We start from the raw sequence: 21,358 nt of genomic DNA, 5'->3' as shown, positions 1-21,358 counted from the left end.
TGTGTTTTGGATTCGGGTGTTTTTTTCAAAAAACCCTAAAAAACAGCTTAAATCATAGAATTTGGGGGTCATTTTGATCCCATAGTATTATTAACCTCAATAACCATAATTTCCACTCATTTCCAGCCTATTCTGAACACCTCACACCTCACAATATTATTTTTAGTCCTAAAATTTGCACCGAGGTCGCTGGATGGCTAAGCTAAGCGACACAAGTGGCCGACACAAACACCTGGCCCATCTAGGAGTGGCACTGCAGTGTCAGGCAGGATGGCACTTCAAAAAAATAGTCCCCAAACAGCACATGATGCAAAGAAAAAAAGAGGCGCACCAAGGTCGCTGTGTGATTAAGCTAAGCGGCACAAGTGGCCGACACAAATACCTGGCCCATCTAGGAGTGGCACTGCAGTGTCAGGCAGGATGGCACTTCAAAAAAATTGTCCCCAAACAGCACATGATGCAAAGAAAAAAAGAGGTGCACCAAGGTCGCTGTGTGACTAAGCTAAGCGACACAAGTGGCCGACACAAACACCTGGCCCATCTAGGAGTGGCACTGCAGTGTCAGACAGGATGGCACTTCAAAAAAATTGTCCCCAAACAGCACATGATGCAAAGAAAAAAAGAGGCGCACCAAGGACGCTGTGTGACTAAGCTAAGCGACACAAGTGGCCGACACAAACACCTGGCCCATCTAGGAGTGGCACTGCAGTGTCAGACAGGATGGCACTTCAAAAAAATTGTCCCCAAACAGCACATGATGCAAAGAAAAAAAGAGGCGCACCACAGGTATAGAATGTAGATGGATAGTATACTGAATGACGACACAGAGGTAGGTACAGCAGTGGCCTTCCGTACCGTACTGCTATATATAGTATACTGGTGGTCACTGTGTCAGCAAACTGCAAAACTAAAATGCACCACAGGTATAGAATGTAGATGGATAGTATACTGAATGACGACACAGAGGTAGGTACAGCAGTGGCCTTCCGTACCGTACTGCTATATATAGTATACTGGTGGTCACTGTGTCAGCAAACTGCAAAACTAAAATGCACCACAGGTATAGAATGTAGATGGATAGTATACTTAATGACGACACAGAGGTAGGTACAGCAGTGGCCTTCCGTACCGTACTGCTATATATAGTATACTGGTGGTCACTGTGTCAGCAAACTGCAAAACTAAAATGCACCACAGGTATGGAATGTAGATGGATAGTATACTTAATGACGACACAGAGGTAGGTACAGCAGTGGCCTTCCGTACCGTACTGCTATATATAGTATACTGGTGGTCACTGTGTCAGCAAACTGCAAAACTAAAATGCACCACAGGTATAGAATGTAGATGGTAAGTATACTTAATGATGACACAGAGGTAGGTACAGCAGTGGCCTTCCGTACCGTACTGCTATATATAGTATACTGGTGGTCACTGTGTCAGCAAACTGCACAACTGAAATGCACCACAGGTATAGAATCTAGATGGATAGTATACTTAATGACGACACAGAGGTAGGTACAGCAGTGGCCTACTGTACCGTAATGCTATATATTATATACTGGTGGTCACTGGTCAGCAAAACTCTGCACTGTACTCCTCCTATATAATATTATACTGGTGGTCCCCAGTCCCCACAATAAAGCAGCACACTGAGCACAGATATGGAGTGTTTTTCAGGCAGACAACGTATACTGGTGATCACTGTCAGCAAAACTCTGCACTGTACTCCTGCTATATAATACAGCTGCTCCCCAGTCCCCACAATTAAGCAGTGTGAGCACAGATATATGCAGCACACTGAGCACAGATATGGAGCGTTTTTTTCAGGCAGAGAACGGATAACTGGTGGTCACTGATCAGCAAAACTCTGCACTGTTCTCCTCCTATATTATACAGCTGCTCCCCAGCCCTCCCCACAATTAAGCAATAATGCACAATCAAGTTGTTCAACAATAACGGAGAGGACGCCAGCCACATCCTCTCTCTAACATTTCCAATGCACGAGTGAAAATGGCGGCGACGCGCGGCTGCTTATATAGAATCCGAATCTCGCGAGAATCCGACAGCGGGATGATGACGTTCGGGCGCGCTCGGGTTAACCGAGCCATACGGGAGAATCCGAGTATGGCTCGGACCCGTGTAAAAAGGGTGAAGTTCGGGGGGGTTCAGTTCCCGAGAAACCGAACCCGCTCATCACTACTACATACGCAGCCACTATTTTTCACCTCGCAGCAGCCATGTGTGATGTCAAGTGGCTGCGCCCTAAAATGGTCCTGATACGCCTCTGTTGCCTGGACCACTCCCCCTAATGCACATCGCTACCGCCCCTCCAACGCCCACCGCTGTCAAAGTGCGATCTCATCCTTCTAGAATGCGATCGCACTGTAAAGGTCCTTGCACCTGAGCATGCGTAGATGGCTGGAACATGGCGTTCGTTGCAATTTAGCAACTCTTATTGAATCATATCCTTGGATAGCAGTGGACACCTTATTCCACTTTTGCTGAATGTTGCACATTTCTCTGGGCTAAATGTCAGCATTTGGCGCACTTCTCAATATAATTTTTGTTCAGCCCAGAAATGAAACTGCAACACAGTACAGAATGAATTGCCATCATTGTCAGCCCAGCTTTATTTAAAGACTGTAAGTTTCATTAAATAAATAATACTAGGTGATTTATCGCGCCCTACGGGCGCTCTCCACACCGTCATAAGGGACTATGCCCCCTTAACCCTTGCATACCCTTGTAGCATGCAATATTTGTATTATCTGGAGTATTACCTCCAATCATAATTGTGTGAGTGGTTAAATATTGCACGGACAAAGTGCGTGCGATGGTTAAGGGGTCGTAGTCCCTTGCAACGGCGTGAACAGCGCACGCAGGGCCTGACGAATCACCTAGTAGGTGCTGTGGTTGGGGGAGTGGCGGGTGCAGGAGAGACACTGAGGTGGTCCGGGGGTGGCGTGGGTTGAGGAGGGGTGGTTGCGGGGGTGGCACGGGTAATGGAGGGGCTGGTGGGGTGGTGGGGGAGGGGCGGGTGCCGCGGGTGGGGTCCGGAGCCACCGCAGGTGTGGGGGTGCCGTGGGTGGGGGAGGGGCAGGTGCTATGGTGCAGCGGGTGCAGGGGTGCTGCGGGTGGGGGAGGGGTCCGGAGCCACCATGGGTGGTGGAGGGTGCGTGTGCGCGTGCCGCGGATGGGGCCCGGAGGTACTGCGACTGGGGGAGGGGCGGGTAATGCTTCTCCTCCTGGAAGCAGCTAGGCTGCTGTCCTCCCTTTGGCAGTGGCTCTCCCGGAGACTCGCACAGCAATCACTATTGTTAGCGCTGGTGTCCCAACGCAATGCATTACAGGAAAGAAGCTGCACTCAATAAACGACAGCTCCCAGCAGGCCTTAGCGCCAGAATGCTTCGGCGCTAAGGGCTGCTGGGAGCTGTAGTTTATTTACTGCGTCTACTTCCCTGTAATGTGGTGCGTTGGGACACTGGCGCTAACAATAGTGACTGGCTGGCAGAACCGTTGGCCGGACCGTGCCCAAAAAAACGGCAGCCAAATGCCGCCGTACTACCCCTCCCGCCCAGCGACCGCCTCTACCTGAGGCAGAGGTGATCGCAAGGCAATGACAGGCATCGGCTGTCAGCCATGCGCCGGCGCACAGCGGTGCTGGGGCATGCGCAGTTCTGACCTGATCGCTGCGCTGCGATGAACTGCAGCGAGCGATCAGGTCAGAATGACCCCCATAGAACGCTGCAGTAAAAGGGTTTTTTTCCCTATCTACAGCACAGAGACTTGCTGCAGATGCAGTGGCATACCCTCCAAGTGTACCTTTTTGGCAGGTACAGTCCCTTTTTATATGGTCTGTACTGATTTTTGGCTCTCCAAACTTCCATTGAAAGTATCGGAAAAAGGGCGTGGCCACGCTACTACCCGTGGCCACGCCCCCTTTTCGAATTTGTCCCGAATTTTATGTGTAAATTGTTGGAGGGTATGTTGCTGCAGATGCAGTGGGCCTATTTTGGGGTGTGTACCTGGAGCTGCAGCTCCATCAGCCCCATTGTTAACCCTGCTCTGGGAACAAACAGCAGCCAAAGGGCAGAGCCTCCCATTGGATGTTACCTGCTTGGGAGGGCATTTCTCGCCCAATCAGCTGTGGACTGGGTGTGATAGACCTGCTGCTAACCCAATGAGAGTTCCTAGTCACTCTTAGCGTTATCCACACAGTCACAGAGTGACAGATCTGGGCAATTATATAGGAGATTCCACAGTAAGATTAATCAAAATCATAACGCAAAGATTGTATTGCCGTAACTTCGCACTCTTGTGAAACGGCATGTTATGAAGCAAATTATTTGCAGAAATTCTACCACAATTTTGCTTATCTTTCGCTTTATGTAATAAAACTCACAAACTATATGTGTCAAAATAACAAATGCAAAAACTCCAGAAGAAATTTATTGTTGCATAAAGAAATTGTCATTTATAAATAAAATCACTATATATAATGTAATAATTAAGTAATCATCCAGCTATGGGGGTCATTCCGAGTTGTTCGCTCGTTGCCAATTTTCGCTATGCTGCGAATTTTACTAAAATCTTAGTAATTTTGCTGTTGCTCGAGCGACGCTTTTCAGTCGCACTGCTGATCGGTGAGTGATTGACAGGAAGTGGGTGTTTCTGGGCGTTTTCCCGGCATTTGCTAAAAAAACGCAGGCGTGTCAGGGAAAAACGCGGGAGTGTCTGGAGAAACGGGGGAGTGGCTGGCCGAACGCAGGGTGTGTTTGTGACGTCAAACCAGGAACTAAACGGACTGAGCTGATCGCAATCTCTGAGTAGGTTCGGAGCTACTCAGAAACTGCAAAAAAATATTTAGTAGCAATTCTGCTAATCTTTCGTTCGCTATTCTGCTAAGCTAAGATACACTCCCAGAGGGCGGCGGCCTAGCGTGTGCAATGCTGCTAAAAGCAGAAAGCGAGCGAACAACTCGGAATGACCCCCTATATGTGTATAAATCCTTTCCATTTGTTAATTCTAGAAACCTTTAGGTGTGTATTTGAATTTAGTAGCACAAAGGTTTGGTGTCTGGGAATTGCTATTGTTTTTTGCTTTTCACTTGTTACTTCCTCATACCCTGAAGCATTTGGCCACAGTCCCATACTGTATATACTCACCCATGATAATAATTTCCTCTGGGAGAAGTAGTGATCAGCCAGACACTGTAACTGCTGCTGGTTTTGAATTTCTAAACAAATGTAACTTGATCATACAGCCTTAAACTATTGTCTGTTCCTAGCTTGATAGTTATATTTTACATTCATTTACACTAATTTATAGTCTATTTATAAATGATTGCCAATTTTTGGAGTATATCTTGTTCATTGCAACACAAGGTCTGAACATTGAACATCTACTATAAAAACAACACAAACATTTGCGGAATACTCCATGTGCAGAACGGGTCCTGCGATCACATTGCAGTGATGCAAATGCCTCTGTCTGACTGACAGGCAAAGGCGTTTGTAGGGAGGAAAGGTCAGGTCTCCCCAGTTTTCCGAGAGTGGCGAGGGCAAAGACTGTGTCGTGAATGCCATTTCCTTGGCCTTGCAATGCCATATCCGTGGCTTACGACGGCAAGCCTGTGTAAACTCAGACCCGCACACGTTTTCATTGCCACACCCCGTAATGCCACGTCGGCACCCCCGACCACCCAGCAAAAGCCTCTGCCTGTCAATCAGGTAGAGGTAGAAATGGCATCTGCCATAGGCCTGAATCAAGTTCAATGATGCGACCGATAGAGTAAGCTCTCTCTCTCTACTGGTATCTTTCCTTCTCTGTTTAAGCATGCAGTGATTACTCCCATTCTAAAAAAACACAACTCTGACCCAAACACACTCTCTAACTACCGTCCCATTTCTCAGCTACCATGTCCCTCCAAGCTACTTGAGAGACTTGCCTACACTCGCCTTACACACTTTCTTAACTCCCACAACTTATTGGACCCACTACAGTCAGGCTTTCGTGCCCAACACTCCACAGAGACAGCACTGACCAAAGTAGTGAATGATCTAGTCACTGCTAGATCGGAAGGCCATTACACACTTCTTATTCTTCTAGATCTCTCTGCTGCTTTTGACACTGTTGACCACTCTCTTCTCATACAAACACTACAATCCCTAGGTCTTCAGGACACAGCCTTTACTCCTTACTTGGTTCTCATCCTACCTATCTAATCGCTCTTTCAGTGTTCACTTCTCTGATTCTACCTCTTCTCTTCTCAGTTGAAGTACTACAAGGCTCAGTCTTGGGTCCTCTGCTGTATTCAATCTATACCTCATCTCTTGGTAAACTAATCAGCTCCTTTGGATTTCAGTATCATTTGTACGCTGATGATACTCAAATCTATCTATCCTCCTCAGATTTATCACCATCTGTATTGGCTCGTTCACTGGATGCCTGTCTGCCATTTCATCTTGGATGTCATCTCGCCACCTCAAACTCAGCATTTCCAAAACAGAATTAATTATTTTCCCACCAGCCAAGAGTAGTTACCAACCTGATATCCACCCTACCCCACAAGCTCGCCGCCTAGGTGTCACCCTTGACTCTGAACTGTCCTTTGTTCCACACATTTAATCTGTCTCTAAATCATGTTACATGCATTTAAAAAACATATCCAAAATAAGCCCTTATCTTACACAAGACACCGCAAGAACTCTAATCCATGCACTCATCATCTCCAGCATTGATTATTGTAATAGTCTCCTTACTGGTCTTCCCAAACATAGGCTCGCACCACTACAATCTATGCAGCTGAAACATATCCAAAATAAGCCCTTATCTTACACAAGACACCGCAAGAACTCTAATCCATGCACTCATCATCTCCAGCATTGATTATTGTAATAGTCTCCTTACTGTTCTTCCCAAACATAGGCTCGCACCACTACAATCTATGCAGCTGCGAGGCTAATCTTCCTCGCTAGACGTTCTTCGTCTGCTGATCCGTTCTGTCAGTCCCTCCATTGGTTACCTATATTTTACCGTGTTAAATATAAAATACTTTTACTTACATACAAGGCTATTAACCAAACTGCACCATCAAACATCTCCTCACTCATCTCACAATATCTCCCTACCAGACCTCTCCGTTCTGCACAAGATCTGCATCTCTCATCCACATGTATTACCTGTTCCCACTCAAAATGACAGGGTATCCGGACTCCAGGTCGACAACAAAAAGGTCGACACACCTTAGGTCGATGCCAATTGGTCAACACACCTCAGGTCGACATGGACAAAAGGTCGACATGGACAAAAGGTCGACAGGAACAAGGTCGACGTGGAAAAAGGTCGACATGCATTTTTCACAATTTTTTTTCTTTTTTGGAACCGATACATACTTAACGATCCACGTGGACTACAATTGGAACGGTAATCTGTGCCAAGCAAAGGCACCATGCCCGAAGCATGGCGAGCGAAGCGGTGCACTAATTGGGGTTCGCCGTCACTCTACGAAGAAAACAACACAAAACCCACCCATAAAAAACGCATGTCGATCTTTTTCCATGTCGACCTTGTTCCTGTCGACCTTTTGTCCATGTTGACCTTTTGTCCATGTCGACCTAAGGTGTGTCAACCAAGTGGTGTCGACCTAAGGTGTGTCGACCTTTTTGTTGTCGACCTGGAGTCCCAGACCCAATGACAGGACGCTATCCAGGCTTCACCCACTCTGTGGAATGCCCTCCCACGCACAATAAGACTCGCCTCTAGTCTCCAAACCTTTAAACGTTCCCTGAAAACTCACCTCTTCAGACAAGCCTACCAAATTCCTGACCAACCCACATAACCTTCAATGCTTCCCTATCCAATCACATCCTCTCTGTACAGTCCACATAACCTCACATATTTTGTCTTCCAACATTGCTGGGTGATCATATCATACAACCCATTAAGAACCTACCAATCTGCTGGACCATTATGCAATAGGTAGCATCTATCCTTGTGTATTAATGCCTATTTCCCTATAGATTGTAAGCTTGCGAGCAGGGCCTTCCTACCTCTATGTCTGTCTGTCTTTGCCCAGTTTTGTTCTATAACTATTCTTCTAATTGTAAAGCGCAACGGAATATGCTACGCTATATAAGAAACTGCTAATAAATAAATAAATAAAACACAGAAATCAGAATTACAGAGTGGAAAGTGGGCGTATCAGTCCTTGCGCATTCAGAGGCACTGATGTACACATGGGAAGGAGTCACAGGCTGGCGAGCACCTATAGATGCTGCTGCATGTGTGCTCAGGATCAGGCACTATGTCTTTTGTGTTCAATCAATGCATAGTCTACTTTGTCATAAGCCTGAGCTAGTGTACAGGCACCAATCCTCAGTAATACAAATGGTGAGCTTGTAGCTTATGAGACATGTGGTATATGTATATGCCGTTGCATATGATCTAATAAATGATATTACTATCAGATAATGCTTGTATGCGTATAACAACCCCTGTTCCTGAACTGCTGTATTCCATTCCTGTCCCCAGCAGTCCTATACTCAGTGCTATACACAGTCCAACATTCCTGCATCAGTGTTCTGCCAGCTAGGTGTGGTATAGAAGATCTACAGTAATTAGATAGATAGTCATTAGGTAGACCCCATATGGTTGACATGCACTAGGTCAACAGGGTCATAAGGCCGACATGGAAAAGGTAGACATAAGAAAAGGCAGACAGGTACAATAGTTCAACATGGAAACGGTTAACACAAAAACTGTCAACACACTTTTTTTAGGGTTTTTGGGTGTGATTTTTTTATGTTTCATCATATGTGACAACAATTATTGAAAACGTATAGCCTCACAGGCTTGCTTTGCTCACCACGCTTCGGGCTCGGTTTCTATTACCAATCATTGGGGGTCATTCCGAGTTGTTCGCTCGGTAAATTTCATCGCATCGCAGCGATTTTCCGCTTAGTGCGCATGCGCAATGTTCGCACTGCGACTGCGCCAAGTAAATTTGCTATGAAGTTAGGTATTTTACTCACGGCTTTTTCTTCGTTCAGGCGATCGTAATGTGATTGACAGGAAGTATGTGTTTCTGGGCGGAAACAGGCCGTTTTATGGGCGTGTGGGAAAAAACGCTACCGTTTCTGGGAAAAACGCGGGAGTGGCTGGAGAAACGGAGTAGTGGCTGGGCGAACGCTGGGTGTGTTTGTGACGTCAAACCAGGAACGACAAGCTCTGAACTGATCGCAGATGCCGAGTAAGTCTGGAGCTACTCAGAAACTGCACAGAGATGTCTTTTCGCAATATTGCGAATCTTTCGTTCGCAATTTTACTATGCTAAGATTCACTCCCAGTAGGCGTAGGCTTAGCGTGTGCAAAGCTGCTAAAAACGGCTTGCGAGCGAACAACTCGGAATGACCCCCATAGTCCACAATATGGTATTTCAAGCAAAAGTTGAAAAGTATGTGAAAAACTCCCAAAAACTTGTGATGACTATAAGTGTGTCGACCATTGACATGTTGACATTTTGAATCAACTTTTTGTACCTGTCAACCTTAGGCACTGTCTACCTTTTACCTGACAACCTTTTGACCCTGGTGTTGACCTACAGTATCAAGCTTTTAAGCTTTGGAGAGAGATAAAGTGGAGTAGTTTCCCAAAGCAACCAATAAGTTCCTAAATTCATTACAAAGACTGTGCTAGATAACAGTGAGAAGCTTATTTGTTGTTTTGAGTAACTTTTACACGTTGGGGTAAATTTACTAGGAATTGTGCTTGACTTCTAAACCAAATCGCTGGGTAGTTTACAGTGTCTAAAATCCGGATTTACTAAGCATCCTTTTTCAGTGTCTGTTGTCTTCCATTGGTGATACCCATTGTTTTTCTGTCTAAAACCCTATCACACTGCCCCTTTTATGATAGACTCCACTGTCAAATAGAAGTATGAATCTGCCATCACTCTGTATGATCCATGCAGGTTTTGTTGTGTTAAACAGTAAAAAAAAATGGTTAATGCAAAAAGAAAGAAAAATGTGTGAGATCCCCACTTAAAACCATAACCAGCGCCAGATCTCTCAGCCAGATCTGGTACTGGAAAATCAGTGGGAAAGCAAGCATAGGGTGCCCCAAATTTTCCAAAAGTCAGCACTGTGCTGAACGAGCCAGGGGGCTTATGCTATAGCAGGGAGACACGCAGTTTGGTGGTCTCCTTGCCATAACATAGAACCAGCCCCAAACTGGTCAGCCCAGGCTTGGAATTCCTTGGAAAGTGGGGACTCCCTGACTCCAGAGGAACCCCCAGGCTAATCGCCGCACCTATGGTGGCATTGGGTGTGGAGTTGATGGTGTAAAAAAATAGAAAATAATATTGTTCTTTAGTTCTTTACAGTGGGACTTCAGGCCCCAGCAAGTCTGGCACAGCATGCCAGCACTTGTGGAACAACTAGTACTGGCCTGCCATCATGTCAGGACATTATGGGCCAGCTGACACCTGTAAACTGCCTGTAAATAAAACATTACAGGATGTGTCCATCGAAGGGGAAATCAGTGGTGGCCCTGTCCAATGTGATGCCACATGCAAGATTCTGCCTGGTTTCCCACCAGGGGCGCACCCAAGAAGTGAGCAGGGCCTCACCAAATGGGTGACTGTGAGTGACTGGATAGGCAGAGGGTGTCAATGTCTCCAGTAAACAAATCTCTCCCCCTTGTGTGTCTCCAGCCATCAAACCTCTCCCCTTGTGTGTCTCCTGCCATCAAATCTCTCCCCTTGTGTGTCTCCAGCCATCAAACCTCTCCCCTTGTGTGTCTCCAGCCATCAAATCTCTCCTCTTGTGTGTCTCCAGCCATCAAATCTCTCCCCTTGTGTGTCTCCAGCCATCAAACCTCTCCCCTTGTGTGTCTCCAGCCATCAAATCTCTCCTCTTGTGTGTCTCCAGCCATCAAATCTCTCCCCTTGTGTGTCTCCAGCCATCAAATCTCTCCCCTTGTGTGTCTCCAGCCTTCAAATCTCTCCCCTTGTGTCTCCAGCCATCAAATCTTTCCCCCTTGTGTGTCTCCAGCAATAAAATCTCTCCCCCTTGTTTGTCTGCAGCAATCCGATCCCCAATCTATCTTTTTAACAAGCTCTTATCTACTTACCTTTGCTGTCTTCCCTCTGCTTGAACGTGATCACACTTGACTGGCGCTGGGCTGCACAAGCCTTCTTCTGCTGCTGGTTTTCTGCTACTTGTCATATAATATGACAGGTAATGATGCAGCAATGCCGGAAACTCTGTACATCCCATTTGAGGACAGCCACTGGGACTTCTGAAATCTGGAGCGGGTGCCAACCTGCCCAGATGCCCCTAGGCCTTTCCAGCTTCCCTAGGCTTTTTAGATGGCCCTAGGCATTTTAGATACCACTAGGCATTTGCATATACTGCCTATATTTGCTTAAAAAAGAAAATTCATACTCACCAAATCATGGATCAGATTCTCTTTGGGCCATTTAGTAGTTTACTTGTCATCAGAAAACAAAAACATTGAAATTCCGAGCCCAAACCTACAGTACTGTACTACACTGGGTACAGTGCTGGCGCGTAATAAAAGGTCATTCCCAGTCACTCTCATAAGAATGAATGGGGGAAGCGCTGATTGGCTGAGAGCTCTGGTTCCCACTCCCTCATATTATCCATGATAGGTTAATATATATATACTTCTGAAACTAAGAATCACTCCTAGAAAGTGCTGCAGGAGAAATTCTGGATTTCTCAATAATGTGTTTTCATTTACTGCAAAAACTGAAGCTTCCAGTGACACTGAAAGGGGATTCAGTTCTAGGTGATGGACAATTTTTTCTCATATTACAGGAGAATTAGTGATGTTGGGCTACTGTATTTCTCAGCAATGCTGCCAAACATGGGGGCTATTTCAGACCTGATCGCTGCTGTGCATTTTCGCACAGCAGGCGGTCAGGTCTGAACTGCGCAAGCATATGCACCGCAATGCACAGGTGTGACGATCCGCACCGATGGGGAGCGCTGGGCAGCGCCAGGATGGTGAAAAAAATCCGATTGCACCGGCGATCGCAAGAAGATTGACAGGAAGAGGGTGTTTGTGGGTGGCAACTGACCGTTTCTAGGGAGTGTCCGGAAAAACGCAGGAGGGACCTGGCGTGTTGTGGGAGGATTCATGACGTCAGCTCCGGCCCCGATCATCGCAGCGGCTGAGTAAGTCCTGGGCTGTTTGTGCAGCTGTCCTGCACATGCGATCGCACACCTGCACAGCGAATTCCCCCTCCCCCTGCAGGCGGCGACTACCTGATTGCAGAGATGCATAAAACGCACCCTAGCGATCAGGTCTGAATTACGCCCATGGTTAAACTGTGTGCACACCTGAGAGTCAGCTTTGAGATTTTTATTGTTTTGAATTCATAATTTTCCTTTCAACACTTTCTAAATTATTTTTGTATTACTATAAATAACGTAATAAAATATCAGTTCAAAAGAAAATACTAATAGTTACAAGTTAAGTATATTCTTATTCTAAAATATAATTAGAGGGGAATTAGGTATTTGTCTGAAGTTCAAAAGGTGGATTATGAAGTTGTAAATGATATGCATTGTTTGTTCACGGCACCTTAAAAACTCGTGACGTACTGTAATTAATGCTACATGTAACTTGCATGATGCAAAGAAGAGTGGTAGAGAGGCTGCGCTTTGATTTAAACAATACAAACAATTCAGAAATTATAAAAAATGTACAATTTAATAATGTAATTAAAATTTAGAAAAACACATTACTGCATGCTTATTACTTCTGTTAAGATCAATCACATGAAATTTCATAAAAGTTACCCAACAGTCAGGAACTGAAACTGATGCATTTAAGGAAGTCCGTTCCAAATAATTACCCCTGTGGTAAGTGTCCAGCCAGTGTCGGACTGGGGCATGAAGGGCCCACCGGGGGAATGAAGTGATAGGGGCCCATACTTAAGGGTGTGGTCAGCCTACAAAGGGGTGTGGCCAGCCTCCACAGAGGCTTGAAATACACAATAGTTTAGTGCAGTGTAATGCAACATGTCTACCATGTATAGTGCACAGTCTGGAACCTGATCCCTAGAGGAAGGAGTGGGCCCTCAGGCAGTGGGGCCCACCGGTGGTTTCCCTGGTACCCCTGTGGGCCAGTCTAACCCTGTGCCCAGCTGAATGTAGGATTCCCCAGCAGGGAATCCTACATTCAGCAGGACACTTACCACAGGGGTACATTTTTATATTTTTTATAATTTTTGAATTGTTTGTATTGTTTAAATCAAAGCGCAGCCTCTCTACCACTCTTCTTTGTATTTCTCTATTGGGGGAGTGACTTCCCTGACTATCTGAGGCAGCTGCTTAGCACAGCATCTCACAGTTAAGCGCCCGAATATACCTTGGTATACCCTTTCTAACTTGCATGATGCACCTGGACAAAATACTTTGTAAGTGTACTGTAAACCTGACAGCTATGTCACAACATATTAGTTATGTGTTTTTCTAAAAACAAAACCACGGCATGACCTATTTAAACAAAACTTTTCGCCAGTCTTACAATTCATTTCTAAATTAAAACTTATCTTCTTTTATCTTGAGCGACGATGCAGTGTTCTTCGCTATGCAGTTTCCTCCCTTGTCTAATATTCCCTCCACCTTATTTCAATATTTACTCTGCAGGGCTTGTAGATGTGTTACTGTGCCTATATAACTTTCAGATGCTTTTATTCTTTTTAGCACAATGCTGTAAAATAATGAAAAACAAGTTGCAAAAACTGAAATCATTAAAGGTATAATCGTTTTATTTTATTTTTCTGCACTGGCTTTCAATTGCCCACAAACAGAGATGACTTATACATATATATATAGTGCAGAACATACTTGCCTACTCTTGGAAAAGCATTTTAGGGAGATTGAGAAACACCTATCAGCGCGGACGTGTCCTGCTACATCTGAAAGATGTGTCATAAAAATGTAAATGAGCCCCAAAGTTAGTAAGATCTACTTGTTGAAGAAAAGACACTGATAATTTTCAGGATTTGTTCATGTATTGTGTTTTACAAGAGGTTCCACAGGGATCATTGAGGCAGATATATTAACCTGGACAAGGGATAAAGAAGTGATAAACCAGTGATAAGCGCAAGGTGGTAACGCACCAGCCAATCATTACGGATTTGAAAAATGACAGTTAGGAGCTGACTGGCTGGTGCGTCCCCTTGTCTAGTAGAATCCAAGGCTACCTGTAAATAAAAAAAAATTATACTCCCCTAATCTAGTGTAGATCGGTCCTCTTCGGTCCATGTAGGCATCCAGGGGTTAAAATAAAACCTGCAAAAAAACCCTGGTCCACGCAACTGAAGGTGATCTATCTTTACACTCGGACCCCCTTTCCCTTAATGCCGGTACCCCTCATGACTCCTATCACTTGGGGACCCACCAGCCAATCACTGAGCGCCACATCATAGTGCTCTCCTGATTGGCTGTGTGCTCTCGGCCTGCCAATCAAGCAAGGCACAAAGGCAGTAATGGCGAAACAAATCCTCATTATCGTCTATGGTGGGAACCTGCGGTCTGCGGTAGACTGCAAGGTTAATTTAGGTCACTCTTGTGGGTGACCTCAATTAACCTCGTGGTCTACCGCAGACCTGTCTTTGCGCTCCGCTTAATTGGCTGTGCGCTTCCGACCTGCGAAGCAGGAGAGCGCTTTGACGAAGGGCTCCATGGGACACTGGGTAAGTATGTGTGAGTGTGTAAGTGTGCATGTACGTTTTATTAATATTGGCCCTCATTCCGAGTTGTTCGCTCGTTCTTTTTCATCGCATCGCAGTGAAAATCCGCTTAGTACGCATGCGCAAAGTTCGCACTGCGACTGCGCCAAGTAACTTTACTATGAAGAAAGTATTTTTACTCACGGCTTTTTCTTCGCTCCGGCGATCGTAATGTGATTGACAGGAAATGGGTGTTACTGGGCGGAAACACGGCGTTTCAGGGGCGTGTGGCTGAATACGCTACCGTTTCCGGAAAAAACGCAGGAGTGGCCGGAGAAACGGTGGGAGTGCCTGGGCGAACGCTGGGTGTGTTTGTGACGTCAACCAGGAACGACAAGCACTGAACTGATCGCACAGGCAGAGTAAGTCTGGAGCTACTCTGAAACTGCTAAGTAGTTAGTAATCGCAATATTGCGAATACATCGGTCGCAATTTTAAGAAGCTAAGATTCACTCCCAGTAGGCGGCGGCTTAGCGTGTGTAACTCTGCTAAATTCGCCTTGCGACCGATCAACTCGGAATGAGGGCCATTGTACTTTCACGGTGTGAGTGTCCTGTGTTTTTTAAATATTTATTTTACTGTGGAACTACAGGTACCAGCGGGTCCTTTAATGACATGCATGCTGGTATTTGTGGTTCTCCAAGTACCAGCATTTGGGAGAGGCTTGCTGGGACTTGTAGTTCCACAGCAAAAGACAATATTTTTTCTCTTACATCCTAGGGGATACTGGGAATCCATTTAGTACCATGGGGGTATAGACAGGTCCACTAGGAGCCAAGGGCACAATAGAAGTTTGATTGTATGTGCTGTCTCCTCCCTCTATGCCCCTCCCACCAGAATCAGTTTAGAAAATGTGCCCGGAGGAGCCGGTCACGTCTCTGGAAGCTCCTGAAGAGTTTTCTGCATTTATTTTTAAAGTTTGTTATTTTCAGGCAGGACTAGATGGCACCAGCCTGCCTGCTTCGTGGGACTTGGGGGGGGGGGGGGGGGGGGGGGGGCAACCCCACTAAGTGTTAATGGTCTCGTTCCCCACTGACAGGACGTTAGCTCCTGAGGGAACTATTCGCAAGCCCCACCACGGCAAGCGTACATTCCCACATCATGCTGCCACCCCTAACAGAGCCAGAAGAATGAAGCGTGGTGAGTACTAATCCAGTGTCCTGGTTAGCGGATCGCTGGCCATTATGGTGTCATGAGGGTACAGAGATGCACGGCTTCTACATGGTGCGGACTGTGTCTCCTGACTAAGTACACTGTAGTGTACACAGTACCCAGACTGGCACTACAGCCATAAAAGGGGAATGTCTCCATTTTATGCACTCAGATACATCAGCCAGTATAAAGAGCAGGAAGACCGCGCACCATTGAAGGGGCGGGGCTTCACTATGAGCGGATCCAGCAGCTCACAAGCGCCATTTACCTACTGAAACTGACATAGACGCTGACTGACAGGGACGCGCAGCTCCTCTGGAAAGCCTCCAGTTTACCTCAGTGGTACCAGGGGGTTATAGCAGGATTAGGGGGGGGGGGGGATTTGCTAGTTTACTAAGTCCCTAATCTAGGTACTTAGTCTGCGACCCAGCTGAGCTTGGCTTTAGCGATAAGGGAGCCCTGTGCTGGTTCCATACTCTCTCTGTGTCTCTCTGGAAGGGCTCTTTGTGGGTTAATTTTGCTTTTAACGTTTTGCTGTGTGTGTGCTGTCACTACTGCAGTATGTCAGGCAAAGAGTGTGTTTCATGTAAGATATAGTGTGTACTCAGTGTAATATCCATTCTCAGGCTAGTGAGGCAGAACCAGCATGGCTGGACTCCATTAGGGGAATGATTTCCACTATTTCTGCAAAATTATCTTGTAATGAGAAAGAGACGCAATACTTAAGGCAATCTATGTTGCCAACCTTGTTAAATACCACGTGGTGTTTTTTAGGCTATAATGTATTTGTTGTCGTGTGGCAAGATGAAGAGCAGAAATATATGATTCCCATAGCGTAAAAAAAACGATCCACCTGTTTGCCCTTGTCCACTGTTGCTCCACCCAATCCATCCGGAACAGATGATAAAGTTTTGTTAAGAAAAAAGGTATCTGCGGAGGTGTAGTGTCTATCCATCCCTGGAGAATTGTCTTTTTCCCTGCCGCGCTAAGGGCTATGAGCAATTTTTTGCATTCTAGGGGCAGCCTACGATTCGGGTCAATAATGCCCAGAATCGCCCATTCTGGAGTGAATGGAACGTAGGTTATTAATTTGGCTTCAGCATAGCGCCTAATGAGATGCCAGAAGTATTGAATGATTGGGCAAGCCCATAAACAGTGATAAGTATCAGCTTCAGATTGATGGCATTTTGGGCAAGAATGAGTGTCTGAGGTTCCCATGTGGGAACGTCGCAGAGGGGACAAATACGTGTTGTGATATATATTTAAAAATAATTCTGTATACATGCTGGCCGGTAAGACTTTGCGCGAGAACAATAGGGATTTTTCCAGTGTAGGCATTGTCAATCTAGGGAAGTGACTCAACCACTTAGACATACCCCTCGTAATTTTGGCTTTGTCTAAGATTTTCCTTAAAAATGAGAAGAGATAGCTTTGCGTTGTGGGACCGGGTATGTTAAGAGACTGTCTAGAAAGTTATTCCAATCCGCTATTGTAAAGTGCTTAAGAACATGAGTTATGTAAAATCTCACTTGAATGAATGCTAAGGGGTATGGGCTGATCATAGCAAATGTCGAGGATACCTCAGAAAAGGTCAATATTCTCTGATCCCCAGCAGAAACCAGAGATCGAATAGAATGTAACCCAGCCAATCTCCACATGGTGAAGGGGTGAGCAGCCATGCCGTCCAAAAATTCGGGGTTTTGGAGTAAGGGTAGATGTAGAGAGTGGTATTGATTCAATTTAGCATTATGGCGCAGAATATGCCATAATTTTCTGGTAGTCCACAGGAGTGGGTTGGGTTTTATATAATCTGGAATCTCCTGGTCATGCTGGTGAAGGAAACATGTCAGATCTATGCCCTGTAGAAAATTTTGTTCTAATGTTGTGTTCGTGGTAGACCAAACTTTTTTGTATCCAGTCTCTCAGGTGCCTTAAGAGAGCGGCGTGATTGTACACCTCAATATCAGGGAGGTTGATCCCTCCATTTGATTTAGGCTGGGCCAACTTCCGCAATGCTATCCTAGCTCTGCCACCCTTCCAAACAAATCTCCTAATGAGTGTGTTAATTGATTGAATATCTGTTTTGGTGAGCAGGACTGAAAGTGTTTGTAATGGAAAGAGTAAGCGGGTGATGGCTACCTTTTTAAGTAAATTGGCCCTGCCCAAATATGATAACGGGAGAAGGTCCCATCCCTTTATATCGGCTGATAGGGTATTTATTGCTTCACTGACATTTATTCTATATAAAGTGTCCATGTTTCGTGGTATCAATATTCCCAAGTACGGGATATGGGTATCGACCCATTGTAGAGGATATTGAGCAATCCATCGCGTGTTAGTGGTAGCTCCACATAACAGCATTACTCTGGATTTGTCTATGTTTATGCTAAAACCTGAAATAGATCCGAACATTCGAATTTTGTCAAGTATTTGTTGAAGAACTTGTTCAGGATTGCTGATATAGAGGAGTATATCTCGGCAAATGCAGATAGTTTAATTTCCTGTGTACCTATTTTGATTCCCTGAAAAGCTGTCCAGTCTTGGAGTATACGCAATAAAGGATCTAATGCCAGATTAAACAATAGAGGGGATAAAGGACAGCCCTGGCGGGTGCCCCTTTCTAGATAAAATCTCAGCCCTCTAACTCCATTTATTAGTAAGGAGGCAGAAGGTCTATTGTAAATATACCATATATAATCAAGTAATTTTGTTTCGAAGCCCCTGTTTTCTAAGACCATGTATAAATGTGGCCATAATACCATGTTGAACGCTTTGTTAGCATCCAGACTTAAATTTTTTTCTGAATCAGCGCGGGAGTGTTGGGATGTTACCATTGCCACCAAAGCTGTGCGAATAGCCTTGACTGCGTATCGGCCCTGTACAAATCCCATTTGAGTAATAGTAAGAATATCGGGAAGAATAACTTGGAGCCATGTTGCCATAATTTTTGCCAAAATCTTATAGTCAACATTCAGGAGACTAATAGGTCTGTATGAAGAAAGTAACGTTGCGTCCCTGTCTGGCTTTGGTAAAAGGGTTATATGTGCTTCATTAAAAAAAGGAGAAGGACAGTTTTTGTCATATATAGCCTGGAACAGTTCCAATAGCTAGGGGGCAATATGCGGTTGTAGTATGGGATAATAATCGTCTGAAAAGCCATCTGGGCCTGGGGATTTACCATGAGGTAAGTGGGAGATAGTGTTGTTGATTTCCTCCATTGTGATTTTGCCCGCCAAGGCTTCCCGTTGATCAGGAGTTAGAGGGGGTAACACGGTATTTGTAAGTAGGCGATTTTGCACATAATTATCTACTTGTGAGGAACTAAATAATGTTGTAAAGTATTCTTGAAATTGAGATACAATCTCCTGGGATTTCGTTATAATGATGCCGGTAGTAGGGTGTTTCAATGCAGTTATTGTATCACATTTTCTAAGGGGTCGAGACATGACTGCAAGCAACCTGCCCGCCTTATTCCCCCACCTATAGAATTTGTTTTTTGTGTAATCAATGGAATGTTTTGCTTGTGTTGCTAGATAAGTTTCCAATAGTTGTTGCGCTTGTTTGTATGTAGTTAGCGTGTTTTCCGACGGGGTAGAAATGTATGCCTGAAAGGTGTCTGACATTACTGCCTTTAATGCAATATATTCTGCCTTAGTCTCCTTTTTTTTATTTTGGCAACATAGCTTATTATATATCCTCTCATCACTGCCTTAGAGGCATTCCAAAAGATTTCAGGTCGGTCCCAGTAATCTAGATTCTCGTCGACGAAATTCGTCCAGTGATAAGTGATATACAATTTAAAGTTTTCAGAATTAGCCAAATAATGTGGGAAACGCCATAGGTGATCTGTCGGGGGCATTGAAGAATGGGTAAGAGTTAAGGAGACCGGGACATGATCCGATATTAAGATATCATGTATGTCTACCTAACAGACATTTGATATCAATCCTTCTGCTATAAGAATTTTGTCTATACGGGATAGTGAATTGTGGGCCAGTGATAAGTGTGTATGCATTCTATCACCAGGATTTAGTAACCTCCATGGATCCGATCGGTCCAAGGAGTGTGTAAAGGAGGATAAAAACCTGCTGTGAAAATCAGTATTCCTGGGTATGGCTGGCGATCTATCAACCGTGGGGTCTTCCACCATATTATAATCGACCCCTACTATTAGAGGGTAGTTTGTTCTACCTCGAAGAGTATAACCGAGGTCCTGAATGAATAAGTATGTGTTAATATTAGGGACATAGATGATAACCAAGGTATAACTGGTGTGAAAGATTTCAATATCTAGAATTATAAATCTTCCGTTAGGATCAGTTATTTCATCCAAAATAGTTATCGGAAGATCTTTACGAAATAAAATGGCTACTACCCTATTTTTCCTATGAAAAGGAGCAGATATACATAAGCCAATCCAGGCAGCCTTCAGTGTGTTATCCTCACTTGTTATCCAATGTGTTTCCTGTAAAAACACCACATCTGGATGCAGACGTTTAAGATGTGTAGCAACTCGCCGTCTCTTGACAGGCGTATTCAAACCACCAACATTCCAGGAAACTATCTGGAGGGGTTTTGGGGGCAAAATATCAGAGGGATTAGTTATAGAAGACGGCATAGATACTCACCCCCCCAGAAACAGATGTGTTGCATGAGAATCGACCAAAGAACTTGGTTTGTGTTGGCAGCTCCCTCCCAATTCCAAGGCTGTATACTAATACAAAGTGTACATATTGTAAACATGAAATTGCATAAAACATGAGACAAATTTGAATGACCATAATGACTCATAACTCCATTTTCAAACATTTTCCAATCAACTATAACTATGGTGGGCACCATCTAGACCTAGTGGTGCGCACACTGAACACTGCTAAATACAGCAAGAAAACTGTAATATGCAGGGATGCCACCCAAATACGGAAAAAAAAGGAACAGAAAATGAAAACAAAATATAAAGACTAAAACAATTGGTACCATCCGAGATGATTAATTCTTGGTTACTTATAATTCAAATGATGCAAATATAGTGTTCTATCTACGTGGTGATCGCTGTGGCAGCCTATCCGTCAAATTATGTGACTTCGCTACCTCTGGATCAGTGAAAAAAGTTTGATTGCCATTTTCCATCACTCTCAGTTTTGCAGGGTATAGCAAGGCAAATCTGATATTTTTGTCGTGTAGAAAAGAGCAAACCTCCGAGAATTTTTTTCTCTTTTGGGAAACTGCAGCAGAGAAATCCTGAAACAACAAAATATTATGCCCTCCGACCACTAGGCCTTTTGCTTTACAATAAGCAAGCAATATTTGTTCCTTAGCTCTATAATCGAGATAGCGGGCAATGACCGGGCGGGATCGCCATTGCGTCTCCTCTCTCAAGGCCCCTAGTCTGTGAGCTCTCTCGATATGGGGTATCTCAATATTATCTAGACTTCC

General features: G+C 44.8%; 1 protein-coding gene across 1 annotated transcript in view; it reads left to right on the top strand.

Annotated features, from left to right (window-relative positions):
* FAM83E (family with sequence similarity 83 member E) overlaps window positions 1-21,358 on the top strand; it is a 199,031-nt gene that overhangs the window by 147,900 nt on the left and 29,773 nt on the right. The window lies entirely within an intron of this gene.

This window comes from Pseudophryne corroboree, chromosome 10, assembly GCF_028390025.1.
Source record: "Pseudophryne corroboree isolate aPseCor3 chromosome 10, aPseCor3.hap2, whole genome shotgun sequence".
In the NCBI taxonomy this organism is placed as follows: Eukaryota; Metazoa; Chordata; class Amphibia; order Anura; family Myobatrachidae; genus Pseudophryne; species Pseudophryne corroboree.
Note: the sequence above shows the minus strand (reverse complement) of the source record. Positions and strands in the feature narration are given on the sequence as shown.